This window comes from Ailuropoda melanoleuca, chromosome 9 (genome assembly GCF_002007445.2).
Source record: "Ailuropoda melanoleuca isolate Jingjing chromosome 9, ASM200744v2, whole genome shotgun sequence".
NCBI lineage: Eukaryota > Metazoa > Chordata > Mammalia > Carnivora > Ursidae > Ailuropoda > Ailuropoda melanoleuca.
This window is the reverse complement of record NC_048226.1, coordinates 99,413,722-99,429,898: the sequence shown is the minus strand read 5'-3', so window position 1 is coordinate 99,429,898 and position 16,177 is coordinate 99,413,722.

Here is a 16,177-nt window from a genome sequence, read left to right as displayed (position 1 = left end):
ACTCAGCTATCTATGAGTCCTTAAGAAGCCACTCCAAACTCAGCACAACAACAAAACCCAATAATGTGCCTCTTTCATCAGCATCTGTTAGTATTGCTGCTACTCATGGTCTGGGGGCCAACTGGACTCCGTCAAAGTCTCTCACTCATGTCTCTCATTCAAGTGCAATCAGGTGTGGCTGACATGGGCTCTCTGAAGGGTGTCCACACGTGGGTCTATCAGTTGGGGCTGGTTGTTGGCTAGGACCTTCGCTGGGATTGTCAGCAGGAACTCCCACACATGGACTCTCCATGTAGCCTGGGTTTTCTCACAGCATGGTGGCCGCGTTCCAAGAGCAAGAATCTTAAAAAAGAGCAAGGATCAAACTTCATATCATGTCATGACCCTAAGCCACATGGGGTCACTGCTCCTACAGTGCATTGGTCAAGGCAGCCACAAACATCCACCAAGTTTCAAGAGGAAGGACACACACCCCTCCGAGTATGGGGGAGTGGTGGGTCACACTGTCAGAAAAGCACGTGGACTATTGCTATGACTGCATTTGGAAACCCCAACCTGCCCCGTCAGTAAGATACTGAACATCTCTGACATTCCATCTTCCCATCTGTGAAATGCGGACAATAGTACCAACTTCCTGGGAATGTTGGTTGTGAGGTTTAAAGATGATGTTGGGCTTCTGTTCAGTATGTATTAAGCATCTGCTATGTGAAAGCAGAGATGGGCTGAAGATGCCTGAGGTGCACAGCCATAATGCATCTACAATAACTGTTTGCTTCAAACTCCCCTGTGGAAAACAGCAACACACAGTGCTCTAACTTGGAGTCTCCATTTGGGAATGGGCCTTTCCAAAAAACAGCAGAGCCGTAAATTATCACAAATGCTCCCCTCAGCCACCACTGCTCCCCTCCTGCCTGTTCTCACCCTCTTTCTGGGCTGCTTTCATCCAGATCTGGGCATAGTTCCAGCATCCAACACCCTTCAGTGTTTTGTCCTCAAATATTCCATTTTGGAAAAAATCCAGGTGTAATTAAATGAACAGCCCAGTTTGTGTTGAGGAAAAGACAGACTATGCCCATTTATACTTAAAGAAGGTTTGTGAATCTCTCTTCCTTTTCATCTTATTATGCCTCTCATAGTCACAGATTTCCTCCCACAAGTCATACTACGCAACATTCACAAATTGTATGAAAGAAATATGAGGACTATTTTTTTAAGATATTTATTTATTTATTTAGAGCATGAGCGGGGGGGGGCAGAGGGAGAGAGAGAGAGAATCTCAAGCAGACGCCCTACTGAGCCCAGACCCTGATGTGGGGCTCGATCCCACGACCCCGAGATCACGACCCAAGCCAATATCAAGAGTTGGATGCTTAATCGACCAAGCCACCCAGGTGTCCCTGGGGCTTAATTTTTTATCATGCAATAATTTATACTTATATACCTAAACCATTTTCTGATACAATGACCAAATTAATAAATACATACACATGTATAAACATGCACATGAAGGATTTGTGTAATATATGTGAACACTAAGGCAGAAAGAAAAATTTAACCATGAATGTACCCCCCAAATAATAACTACAGGATTACAACATCAATGACTCAACACAGGTGCTATCACCCAACCCATCCTCTGCCTCCCACCGAAGGTAAGTTTCACTCTGCATTTGAATTTGTTATCCTCTTGCTCTTTAAAACATACATTTACACTCTGTACGGACATGTATACTCCCATCAATACAGTATTTAATTTTGTTTATTTGGGGACTTTAAATGCTTTCAGTAGTGAAGTGGCTAATTCTGAGATGGAACCTGGTAAATTCTAGAGTAGTAACTATGTTGGAGCACTGTAGAGTGAGTTATGCCCAACCTAAGCAATTGAAAGTCAGTTAGGAGTCACCACAGCAACACCAGCACCACCACAATTGTTGAGTGTAAAGTGTATCTACAGGCTTGGCCTCTAGACTCCAGCTTAAAACCCTTGTCTTTGAAGGAAAAGTCTAAACCCAAAGGGCATAGACGCAGGGCTCCTTAAAATCTGTCCCCAACTTGCTTACCAGTTTCTTATTTCACTTTTAATAACAAGGATGTGGAGGGGCGCCTGGGTGGCTCAGTCATTAAGCATCTGCCTTCGGCTCAGGGCGTGATCCCAGAGTCCTGGGAATGAGCCCCACATCAGGCTCCTCTGCTGGGAGCCTGCTTCTTCCTCTCCCACTCCCCCTGCCTGTGTTCCCTCTCTCGCTGGCTGTCTCTCTCTGTCAAATAAATAAATAAAATCTTTAAAAAAATAAGGATGTGGAATAATTACATTATTTATATACTGCCAGTGGAAGTATAGATTTGTCCGAATGCTATGGAAAATTTTTAGTACTCATTACCAAAGATGGTATAATGCATACTCCATGGCTGAGCATACCATTTCAATGTAACATATACTCAATGGAAATAAATGCCTATAGATATCAAAAATATATACAAGAATATTTATCTAGATTTATAGTACCTAAACTAGAAGCAAATGTACATCAGGAATTACCAATATATATTCCAATATACATTCCACTTATTGCTTACAATAAGACATTGATACTTCTCCATTGAAAGGTGAGGGTTTCAGGGGCACCTGGGTGGCTCAGTCAGCTCAGTGTCCAACTACTGATTTTGGCTCAGGTCATGATCTCAGGGTGGTGAGCTCAAGCCCCACATCAGGCTCCGCACTCAGCACAGAGTCTGCTTGGGATTCTCTCTCTCCCTCTCCCTCTGCTGCTCCCCGCACTCACTCTAAATAAATAAATAAAATCTTTTTTAAAAAAAGAAAGGTGAGGGTTTTATTTTTCTCTTTCCTTGCATCTGGACAAAGCTTTGTATTGCCTTGACCAATATAATGGTGGAAGTTATTTCTTCCCACCAATATAATGGTGGAAGTTATTCTGTGTTTCTTCCCACTTGGAACCTAGGTAGTAAAAGGAAATTTGACCTCTGCTTTGCTCTCTTACTCCCTCATACCACTCAATCTTGAAACTCAGGCATCACATTATGAGGTATCCCTGTTCACATGGAGACCCCCTCATGTGGGAGCTCATCTTCCAGCTCCAACCAACACCAGCCACCACGCACCTGACTGTAAAAGACGGAGACTTGCAGCAGAGCCTGATAGTGCAGAGGGCAGACAAGCCTGCCAGACTGTGCTCTGTCCAAAGTCCTGAATGTATAAGTACAGTAAGTGGTTGTGTTATGCTACTAAGTTTGGAGGTTTGGGGATCAGTTGTTATGCATCGTAACTGGGACAATTACACACAAAAATTAATAAACATCACAAACATAAAAGCTAAAGATGTCAACAGAGGTGAATACGTACTAATGAGTCCCCTGACACCAAGTTCAAAATCATGAAAAATTAGTTTATGGTCATAGAAGTTGGAAGAGTGTTTAGTTTTCAGGGTGTATTTCCTAGGAGAAGACATGAGAGAGGATGCTGCATGTGTAAGTCGTTTCCCACATCTCAGACGAACGTTCATTTCATAGCTGTATTCACCTATGTAAATTCATCAAGCCTTACACAGCAAATCTCAAACTACTTATCCAAAGACAAAGTTTACAAAAGCAAAAGCAGAGCTGTTCTTTTTTTTTTTAAGATTTTATTTATTTATTTGAGAGAGAGAAAGTGAGTGAACGAGAGAAAAGGAGCAGGGGGAGGGGCAGGGGTAGAGAGAGAAGCAGATTCCCCACTGAGCAGGGAACCCCATTCAGGGCTCCATCCCTGGACCCTGGGATCATGACCTGGCCAAAGCAGACACTTGACTAAGTCACCCAGCCACCCCTAGAGCTCTTCTGATTGAGGTGGGTATGGAGCCCCTGGGGCCCACTGGTTCCACTCCCCCTTGTACCAGATTCCTGGGGCTTCGTAGGAATGGGGCTTGAAAATCTTGTGACCGAAGCCTTTCTCAGTTTCAATCCCAGTACCTTTAAATCTCCAGTACCTAGGGGAGTGTCTGCTATGCAACAGCTGGTTAATAAATGCTGAATTCATGAGTGCATAAGCACATGCAAGATAGCTTTTATTTGTCCATGGCCCCACCAGAGTTCTTTCCGGTGGACTGAGAAGAAAAAAATCATTTGGAAAACTTCTGGAACTGCACTAATTCTCTCAGACATTTAAAAAGTTCTTTCAAATCATTTGACAAATTACTGTCCATTTTTTAAATTACTGTCTATTTTGTAATTTTTGTAATTTTTGTTCTTCCAAGTAGCCACCCTCCTTGTCAGGTACGAGCTTAGACTTGTCATCTCATGCCATTAATCCTAACTAGTATTTACACAGTGAGACTTGGGGCACCCTCCTCAGAGGAATGCTCAAAAGAGACACCAGTTGCATTTGGGGTGTAAATAGCTATGTTTTATATACTTTCCTCTGCTTGTTGAAATTCTGTTCATTCTTTAGAATTTTAATTAAACATTTTATCCTTCTTTTTTTTTCTTCCAGGATTTTTTTTAATGATTTTTTATTATATTATGTTAGTCACCATACAGTACATCATTAGTTTTTTTTTTTTTAATTTTATTTTATTATATTATGTTAATCACCATACAGTACATCCCCAGATTCCGATGTAAAGTTTGATGCTTCATTAGTTGCGTATAACACCCAGTGCACCATGCAATACGTGCCCTCCTTACTACCCATCACCAGTCTATCCCATTCCCCCACCCCCTCCCCTCTGAAGTCTTCAGTTTGTTTCTCATAGTCCATAGTCTCTCATGTTTCATTCCCCCTTCTGATTACCCCCCTTTTCTTTATCCCTTTCTTCCCCTACCGATCATCCTAGTTCTTATGTTCCATAGATGAGAGAAATCATATGATAATTGTCTTTCTCTGCTTGACTTATTTCACTTAGCATTATCTCCTCCAGTGCCGTCCATGTTGCAGCAAATGTTGAGAATTCGTTCTTTCTGATAGCTGAGTAATATTCCATTGTATATATGGACCACAGCTTCTTAATCCAGTCATCTGTTGAAGGGCATCTCGGCTCCTTCCATGATTTGGCTATTGTGGACAATGCAGCTATGAACATTGGGGTGCATATGGCCCTTCTCTTTACTACGTCTGTATCTTTGGGGTAAACACCCAGTAGTGCAATGGCTGGGTCATAGGGTAGTTCAATTTTTAACTTTTTAAGGGACCTCCACACTGTTTTCCAGAGTGGCTGTACCAAAAAATTGGAACATTTTATCCTTCTTACTGCCTTTTCTAAACTTTTTAGAGAGAATTGGTGGTTCCCATCAGAAATCATTACATACTATAAATGTATCCTATGTATTATATATAATATTGTGTATATATATATTCAATCTCTAGGATGCTATATAATGGGATAAATGTGCATATCCTTGACTCTATCAAGAGGGAAATGAGAGATATTAAAGGGAATATCTATTGAATGCCTCTTATGTCCCAGGAATATCTAAAAAAAGCAATATAGTTTGACCAAGTGGGATTTATTCTAAGAATGAAAGTTTGGTTTGTTAAAATGTTAAAATTCTTTTTTTTATTATATTTTATTATTATATTATGTTAGTCACCATACAGTACATCCCCGGATTCCGATGCAAAGTTCGATGCTTCATTAGTTGCGTATAACACCCAGTGCACATTAACAAAACACAGGCGAAAAGTGGATCGGAGCACAAAAAAGATATCTACCGTCATAACCTTTAATCAGCTTTGTACCAGAGACACTAGCCAGCGCAGTCATGCACAAAAAATATATATAAAAGCTATAAAGATTCTGGAGAGGATGTGGAGAAAGGGGATCCCTCCTACATTGTTGGTGGGAATGCAAGTTGGTACAGCCACTCTGGAAAACAGTGTGGAGGTCCCTTAAAAAGTTAAAAATTGAACTACCCTATGACCCAGCCATTGCACTACTGGGTGTTTACCCCAAAGATACAGACGTAGTAAAGAGAAGGGCCATATGCACCCCAATGTTCATAGCTGCATTGTCCACAATAGCCAAATCATGGAAGGAGCCGAGATGCCCTTCAACAGATGACTGGATTAAGAAGCTGTGGTCCATATATACAATGGAATATTACTCAGCTATCAGAAAGAACGAATTCTCAACATTTGCTGCAACATGGACGGCACTGGAGGAGATAATGCTAAGTGAAATAAGTCAAGCAGAGAAAGACAATTATCATATGATTTCTCTCATCTATGGAACATAAGAACTAGGATGATCGGTAGGGGAAGAAAGGGATAAAGAAAAGGGGGGTAATCAGAAGGGGGAATGAAACATGAGAGACTATGGACTCTGAGAAGCAAACTGAAGACTTCAGAGGGGAGGGGGGTGGGGGAAAGGGATAGACTGGTGATGGGTAGTAAGGAGGGCACGTATTGCATGGTGCACTGGGTGTTATACGCAACTAATGGTGCATCGAACTTTACATCAGAATCCGGGGACGTACTGTAAGGTGACTAACATAATATAATAAAAAATCATTTAAAAAATAAATAAATAAATAAAAGCTATAAAGATTTAGAGTGGAATTTAAAAAGCCATTCCTCCTCATAACTGACATAATTATGGATGTAGAAATTGCCTAAATCTATAATTAGAATAATAAGTCAATTTAGCAAAGATGGTTGAAACAAGGAAGTATAAGTTCTATATAAAAACAATTATGCTTAGGGGCGCCTGGGTGGCACAGCGGTTAAGCGTCTGCCTTCGGCTCAGGGCGTGATCCCAGCGTTGTGGGATCGAGCCCCACATCAGGCTCCTCCGCTATGAGCCTGCTTCTTCCTCTCCCACTCCCTGCTTGTGTTCCCTCACTCGCTGGCTGTCTCTATCTCTGTCAAATAAATAAATAAAATCTTAAAAATAAATAAATAAATAAATAAATAAATAAAAACAATTATGCTTAAATATTCTCGTAGCAAAGAATATTAAAATAAATTTTAAAACATTACTATTTATATTTGCATAAGAAAATTTTCAAGTATATAGGAATAAATGCATAGAAATACACATGATATTAAAAATTATCAGATAATTGATAATGAATCTAAGGAAAAGTGTATAAAAATCATACACTGAGCAATACAAAATATTGCTGAGAAAAATTAAGGAGTATCTAAGTAAATGGACAGATAATCCATGTTCATGAACTGAGATACTTTCCATTATTAAGATTTCAATTCTCCCCAAATTCACTTAAGAGCCAGTATAATTCCAGTCAAAATCTCAGAAGTTTTTCTTAGTGTTGTAGATATTAATAAACAAATTCAAACACTTTATGGAAACGCTATAGACATGGAACAGCCAAGACAATATTAAAGAAGAAAAAGTTAGGGATTTATGGGTTTTGAGACTTAATATGAAGCTAAACTAATTAAGTTAATGTGGGTATTGATACAAAGAGTGATCAGTCAAAATAGACCCCTAGAGGGACAGTCATTCGATTTACAGTGACACAGATTTTCACCAGGAAACAGTCTTTTCAATACATTTTGCTAAAAAATTCTACTACGTATACAGGGAAAAATGAACTTTCCTCCCTACTTCACAAGCTAATATGAGGACAATCGTAAGCATAATTCTGAAAGGTAAAATAATCTTTAGAATAAAACAGTAAAATACCTTCATAATCTTGTTTTTGGGAAGGATTTCTTAAATAGGCTACAAACCACTAATCAAATAAGAAAATAAGGTAAATTAGAACTTCTCGAAACGAGGAAATTCTGATCATCCACAAAGAAATTGTTAATAAGTGATGAGTTGGGCCATACCTGGTGACAGCATCTGGGATACATGCCATATCCTGGGCACCTCTGTAGCCCAGGTCCACCCCAGAACCTGGCATTCATTAGTGTCCGCAAGGGTTGCCTTCCGCCTGCCCCTCTTCATGCCCCCATCTGGTGGCCTCTTGCTGTGCATACTGGCATGAGCCTCTGGCACTATGCCTCCTATGAAACTTGAATCAAGGTCTGCTATCTAGTTGTGGTGCTTTATTCTGCAGATGTTCAAAAGGAATCGTTGCAAATAACAAGGATGGAAGATTTAATCTGAATGGTCCAGTACATGCACAGGCCAAGGCTCATGTTGCCAAAAAATGCACACATCTAAGAGACATAGACTTTGGAATCAGAGAGATACAGGTTCAAATTCCAGGGATAGAATTTACTTGTTGGCTGTGCTCGAGTTGCCTTGCCCCTCTGGATCTCATTTTTCTTATATGTATTGGGACACTTATTCAGTAGTTGGTTTTAAATGATTAAAATATTAAAATCTATTCCATGAAATACCAATTCTCATGATGCAACAAATATTCTACATATCAACTGTTCCATTGTCAAGTATGGCTCAACAACTCTGAATATAAAGAAATTTGTTTTTAGGGACTCAGTCCGTTGAGCATCTGACTCTTGGTTTTGGCTCAGGTCATGATCTCAGGGTTGTGAGACAGAGCCTCATGTCGGGCTCCACACTCGGCAGGGAGTCTGCTTGAGATTCTCTCTCCCTCTGCCCCTCCCCCACTTGCACCCACCCATGTGCTCCCTGTCCCTCTCTTTCAAATAAATAAATAAATCTTAAAAAAAAAAGAAATAATTTTTTTAACTTTGTGATTCCTAAAGAGATTTTTCTGGAGAGCATTCTAAATATCCATGGAGGACTAGAGTATTCCATTTTTCCAACACATCTCTGACCCACGGAAACATTTTCCATGACAAAGGACTAGTGTTCTCTGAACACACATGGGGAAATGATTATGTAGAACAGAACAGACATTCCAAAATGCTGTCTCTTATTGTTATTGTTGTTATCTTGCCGTTGCTGTTCCTATATATACCATTAGGTTGTTAGTTATTTCCTTGCAGCAACAAGAATAATTCAAGAGGAAGAAATCTCAACAAATCTAAGTTATGGCTCAAAATTCATAAAACATCATTTTCCAGACAAAATTTTGCGTGTCGGATTTTGCTTGGCACTTTGGCTCTGAACTCCACTAGTTTAAAATAAAACAATTTGAAAATAGACAAATCCCTTCTCTCCTTGCTAATTTGCATGATGGCTTGTTGAGATGGGATTGTTCCATCACAGTCAAGATGATGCCATTGTTTTTAATTAACCATACAGGGACTTGAATCCATTCAAAAAGAAAGAAAATTCCTAAACATGCCCACTTACCCGCGTTAATGACTTAAGAAGAAAAAGAAATAACATAACTGTGGGCATCTATTTTCTACTGAGTTTTTTACATGACAATGGATTGATACAAACCACTTTGCATATTTGTAATTGTCTGATTTGTTATAACATGGAGCTCATGAGAACACGGACAGAGAAAGTTGTAGACTCACATCATTCTATAATGCCTGTCTTTCTTCCACTGCCTTCCTGGCTTACGCTATTAATTCCATGGAAAGTTTGAATCATAGTACTTGCTAGGTAATGAGTGATTTTCCATTATTCGTAAATTCATTCTTGTATGCAAACAACAGCCTCTAAGGGCCAGCATTTGTCTTGCTTACTGAGACAGAGGCCTCAGACACTGCACTTCTGGCTCTTGGCCCCTCCATCATCCCAAGGTTTCCGGGATGCATGGAATACAGGAAAGAGCCCAGGCTTGGGGCTCCTATCTGGACTCTTCCTCTGTGGGAATTTGGGCAACGGCCTCTATCATTCTCATTTTCTTTCCTGGCAGGGCTAGACGCTCTCCAGTCCCAAGACTGCATGACTCCATGGCTTCAGTTCACATCAAAATGAAACCATTGGGCTGGATGAAGAATATGGGAATATTTGGTTTGTTGCTGGCCCCAACTATTTTACAACTATCCAGCAGGCATTTACCAAGTTACCAGGCTGTGGGTAACTGTAGAAACAGACATGCTCACAACTGAATTGGGGACATAAACTTATGCCCATAAAATAATATGGTTGGAACATTTTATACTGATTGGAACATTACTACCCAAGAGACTAAAGAAGGTGATCGCAGGGCCTCCCGGAGGAAGTTCTGCTAATGCCGAGATCTGAAGGCTGAATTTGAGTTTGGCACCTGATTAAGGTGTAGGGACGGGCCCTCTGGGAAGAGAGAACATCCCCTGAGCAAGTGCAGTGAGACTGAAATACACAACTGGACAGTGGCCAGGCCATCAGCAGCAATAGAATTCTGACCCACAACCTGCAACAACCAGCCCAGAACCAACCCACTGTCCTCAGGAGCAGGCATTCAAACTACCATCTCTAGCAACAGACCCAGCCAGCCAAGCAATATCCCATAACCCTCAGCCCTAAAGGGCCATTTCCTGGTTAGTAACCGACAGCTTCCCTAAGTTTTGCCCCCATTTCCAGCTCAGGACCAACAGGAAAAAGAATGAATATTCACCCCTAAACCACCGCACTGGATGCCCCACTTATAATTACCCCACCTCCAGCTCCCCCAGGCTAATAGCCTCGAATCAGGACACACCTGAACCTGCCCCTTCTTCCACTATAAAAACTTTCCCTCTCCTCTGCCTGCCTTTGAGTCTCTGCCAGATGAAAGTCATGGTGGCCGGAGCCCTTGCCGTAGCCAGTTTGGAATAAATAGCCTTGTTGGCTTGTTCTCTTTCAGGTGATCTTCATTAATTTGTACCACACAGAGGCATGAAACTGAGAGTTTTGGGTAAAGAACTAAAAGAGCACACCTGGAGGTAGTTGTGGTTGTGGTTGTGTGTGTGTGTTTCTGTGAATGTACATATATGTGAGTTGGGGGGAGGGCAATGGCAGGTGAGTTTGGATAAATAGGTAAGAACAAAGCCAAATAGCCTTTTATATAATGTAATAGTTAACTATGGTTGTGTAATAATATTAACACAATATTAGCTGCTTAACACGCATTTTTACTGTGCAGGAGTACTTAGCTTCAGTCAAGATGGGGCTGGTCTCATCCAAGGCTTGACTAGGAAAGCATCTGTTCCTGGCTTCTGTGGCTGTTGGCAGCATTTTGTTCCTTGTGGACTGTTAGTCTGAGGGCCTCAATTTCTTCCTGCATGTTGGCGTAAGCAGAATAATGCCCTCTAAAGATGTCCATGGACATCTCCAGATGTCCATCTCCAGGACTTATGAATATGTTCCCTCTGTGGCAAGACACTCTGCAGGATGACATGATTCTCTATGTAGAAAACCCAAAAGACTCCATCAAAAAATTACTAGAACTCATACAGGAATTCAGCAAAGTGGCAGAATATACAATCAATGTGCAGAAGTCAGTTGCATTTCTATACACTAGCAATGGGGCAGAAAAGAGAAATCAAAGAATCAATCCATTTATAATTGCACCAAAAACCATAAGATACCTAGGAATAAACCTAATCAAAGAGGTAAAGGATCTGTACTCTGAAAACTACAGAATACTTATGAAAGAAATCGAGGAAGACAGAAAGAAATGGAAAAACATTCCATGCTCATGGATCGGAAGAACAAATATTGTTAAAATGTCTATGCTACCCAAGGCAATCTACATATTCAATGCAATCCCTATCAAAATACCACCAGCATTTTTCACAGAGCTGGAACAAACAACCCTAAAATTTGTATGGAACCAGAAAAGAACCCGGATAGCCAAAGGAATGTTGAAACAGAAAACCAAAGCTGGAGGCATCACAATTCTGGACTTCAAGTTGTATTACAAAGCTGTAATCATCAAGACAGTATGGTACTGGCACAAAAACAGACACAGATCAGTGGAACAGAATAGAGAACCCAGAAATGGACCCTCAACTCTATGGTCCACTAATCTTTAACAAAGCAAGAAAGACTATATGATGGAAAAATGACAGTCTCTTCAACAAATGGTGTTGGGAAAATTGGGCAGCCACATGCAGAAGAATGAAACTGGACCACTTTCTTACACCATCCACAAAAATAAATTCAAAATAGATGAACAACCTAAATGTGAGATAGGAATCCATCAATATCCTAGAGGAAAACACAAACAGCAACCTCTCTGGCCTCGGCCACAGCAACTTCTTGCTAGACACGTCTTCAAAAGCAAGGGAAACAAGAATGAAAATGAACTGTTGGAACCTCATCAAGATAAAAAGCTTTTGCACAGCAAAAGAAACAGTCAACAAAACTAAAAGGCAACCTACAGAATGGGAGAAGATATTAGCAAATGTCTTATCAGATGAAGGACTAGTATCCAAAATCTGTAAAGAACTTATCAAACTCAACACCCGAAAAAACAAAATATTCAGTTAGGAAATGGGCAGAAGACATGAAGAGACGTTTCTTTAAAGAGGCATACAAACGGCAAACAGACACATGAAAAATATTCCACGTCACTCGGCATCAGGGAAATACAAATCAAAACCACAATGAGATACCACCTTACACCAGTTAGATTGGCTAAAATTAACCAGTCAGGAAACAANCCAAGACTGCATGACTCCATGGCTTCAGTTCACATCAAAATGAAACCATTGGGCTGGATGAAGAATATGGGAATATTTGGTTTGTTGCTGGCCCCAACTATTTTACAACTATCCAGCAGGCATTTACCAAGTTACCAGGCTGTGGGTAACTGTAGAAACAGACATGCTCACAACTGAATTGGGGACATAAACTTATGCCCATAAAATAATATGGTTGGAACATTTTATACTGATTGGAACATTACTACCCAAGAGACTAAAGAAGGTGATCGCAGGGCCTCCCGGAGGAAGTTCTGCTAATGCCGAGATCTGAAGGCTGAATTTGAGTTTGGCACCTGATTAAGGTGTAGGGACGGGCCCTCTGGGAAGAGAGAACATCCCCTGAGCAAGTGCAGTGAGACTGAAATACACAACTGGACAGTGGCCAGGCCATCAGCAGCAATAGAATTCTGACCCACAACCTGCAACAACCAGCCCAGAACCAACCCACTGTCCTCAGGAGCAGGCATTCAAACTACCATCTCTAGCAACAGACCCAGCCAGCCAAGCAATATCCCATAACCCTCAGCCCTAAAGGGCCATTTCCTGGTTAGTAATCGACAGCTTCCCTAAGTTTTGCCCCCATTTCCAGCTCAGGACCAACAGGAAAAAGAATGAATATTCACCCCTAAACCACCGCACTGGATGCCCCACTTATAATTACCCCACCTCCAGCTCCCCCAGGCTAATAGCCTCGAATCAGGACACACCTGAACCTGCCCCTTCTTCCACTATAAAGCTTTCCCTCTCCTCTGCCTGCCTTTGAGTCTCTGCCAGATGAAAGTCATGGTGGCCGGAGCCCTTGCCGTAGCCAGTTTGGAATAAATAGCCTTGTTGGCTTGTTCTCTTTCAGGTGATCTTCATTAATTTGTACCACACAGAGGCATGAAACTGAGAGTTTTGGGTAAAGAACTAAAAGAGCACACCTGGAGGTAGTTGTGGTTGTGGTTGTGTGTGTGTGTTTCTGTGAATGTACATATATGTGAGTTGGGGGGAGGGCAATGGCAGGTGAGTTTGGATAAATAGGTAAGAACAAAGCCAAATAGCCTTTTATATAATGTAATAGTTAACTATGGTTGTGTAATAATATTAACACAATATTAGCTGCTTAACACGCATTTTTACTGTGCAGGAGTACTTAGCTTCAGTCAAGATGGGGCTGGTCTCATCCAAGGCTTGACTAGGAAAGCATCTGTTCCTGGCTTCTGTGGCTGTTGGCAGCATTTTGTTCCTTGTGGACTGTTAGTCTGAGGGCCTCAATTTCTTCCTGCATGTTGGCGTAAGCAGAATAATGCCCTCTAAAGATGTCCATGGACATCTCCAGATGTCCATCTCCAGGACTTATGAATATGTTCCCTCTGTGGCAAGACACTCTGCAGGATGACATGATTCTCTATGTAGAAAACCCAAAAGACTCCATCAAAAAATTACTAGAACTCATACAGGAATTCAGCAAAGTGGCAGAATATACAATCAATGTGCAGAAGTCAGTTGCATTTCTATACACTAGCAATGGGGCAGAAAAGAGAAATCAAAGAATCAATCATTTATAATTGCACCAAAAACCATAAGATACCTAGGAATAAACCTAATCAAAGAGGTAAAGGATCTGTACTCTGAAAACTACAGAATACGTATGAAAGAAATCGAGGAAGACACAAAGAAATGGAAAAACATTCCATGCTCATGGATCGGAAGAACAAATATTGTTAAAATGTCTATGCTACCCAAAGCAATCTACATATTCAATGCAATCCCTATCAAANCAAAGCAATCTACATATTCAATGCAATCCCTATCAAAATACCACCAGCATTTTTCACAGAGCTGGAACAAACAACCCTAAAATTTGTATGGAACCAGAAAAGAACCCGGATAGCCAAAGGAATGTTGAAACAGAAAACCAAAGCTGGAGGCATCACAATTCTGGACTTCAAGTTGTATTACAAAGCTGTAATCATCAAGACAGTATGGTACTGGCACAAAAACAGACACAGATCAGTGGAACAGAATAGAGAACCCAGAAATGGACCCTCAACTCTATGGTCCACTAATCTTTAACAAAGCAAGAAAGACTATATGATGGAAAAATGACAGTCTCTTCAACAAATGGTGTTGGGAAAATTGGGCAGCCACATGCAGAAGAATGAAACTGGACCACTTTCTTACACCATCCACAAAAATAAATTCAAAATAGATGAACAACCTAAATGTGAGATAGGAATCCATCAATATCCTAGAGGAAAACACAAACAGCAACCTCTCTGGCCTCGGCCACAGCAACTTCTTGCTAGACACGTCTTCAAAAGCAAGGGAAACAAGAATGAAAATGAACTGTTGGAACCTCATCAAGATAAAAAGCTTTTGCACAGCAAAAGAAACAGTCAACAAAACTAAAAGGCAACCTACAGAATGGGAGAAGATATTAGCAAATGTCTTATCAGATGAAGGACTAGTATCCAAAATCTGTAAAGAACTTATCAAACTCAACACCCGAAAAAACAAAATATTCAGTTAGGAAATGGGCAGAAGACATGAAGAGACGTTTCTTTAAAGAGGCATACAAACGGCAAACAGACACATGAAAAATATTCCACGTCACTCGGCATCAGGGAAATACAAATCAAAACCACAATGAGATACCACCTTACACCAGTTAGATTGGCTAAAATTAACCAGTCAGGAAACAACAAATGTTGGTGGGGATGGGGAGAAAGGGGATCCCTCTTACACTGTTGGTGGGAATGAAAACTGGTATAGCCACTCTGAAAAACAGTGTGGAGTTTCCTCAGAAAGTTAAAAATAGAGCTACCCTATGACTCAGCAATTACACTATTAGGTACTTATATAAAGGATAAAAACATACGATACAAAGGGACACATAGACCCTGATATTTATAGCAGCAATGTCCACAATAGCCAAACTATGGAAAGAGCCCAGATCATGTCCATCAACAGATGAATGGATAAAGATGACACGGTGTGTGTGTGTGTGTGTGTATAATGGATATTCCTCAGCCATCAAAAAGAATGAAATCTTGCCATTTGAAATGACATGGATGGAACTAAAGTGTATTATGCAAGCAAAATAAGTCAGGCAGCAAAAGACAAATGCCATATGATTTCACTCATATGTGGACTATAAGAAACAAAAAAGATGAACATAGGGGAAGGTAAGGAAAAAGAAGACAAAAATAGAGAGAAAGACAAATCATAAGAACCTCTTAACTCTAGGAACAAACAGGGTCACTGGAGGGGAGGTGGGTGGGGGGATGGGGTCAGTGGGTGATGGACATTAAGGAGGGCACTTGATGGAATGAGCACTGGGTGTTATATGCAACTGATGAATCACTAAATTCTACCTCTGCAACTAATAATAAACTGTATTTTAATTAAGTTGAATTTAAATAAAAATTTTTTAATTTAAAAAAAAAGATACTCTGCAGATGTGATTACATAAGGACCTTGGGATGGGGAGTATCCTGGATTATCCAGGTGGGACAATCTAATCATGTGAGTCTTTAAAAGTGGGAGCATCTCCCAGTGACAGCCAGTCAGAGAGAACATTGGCAACAGAATCATGGTCGGACCATTGCTGGCTTTGAAGATGGAGGAAGAGGATCATGAGCAAAAGGAACGTGGGCGGCCTATAGAAACTGGGAAAAGCAGAGAAGAGGTGCGCCCCTAGAGTCCCTGGAAGGAACCTGGGTTTTAGCCCCT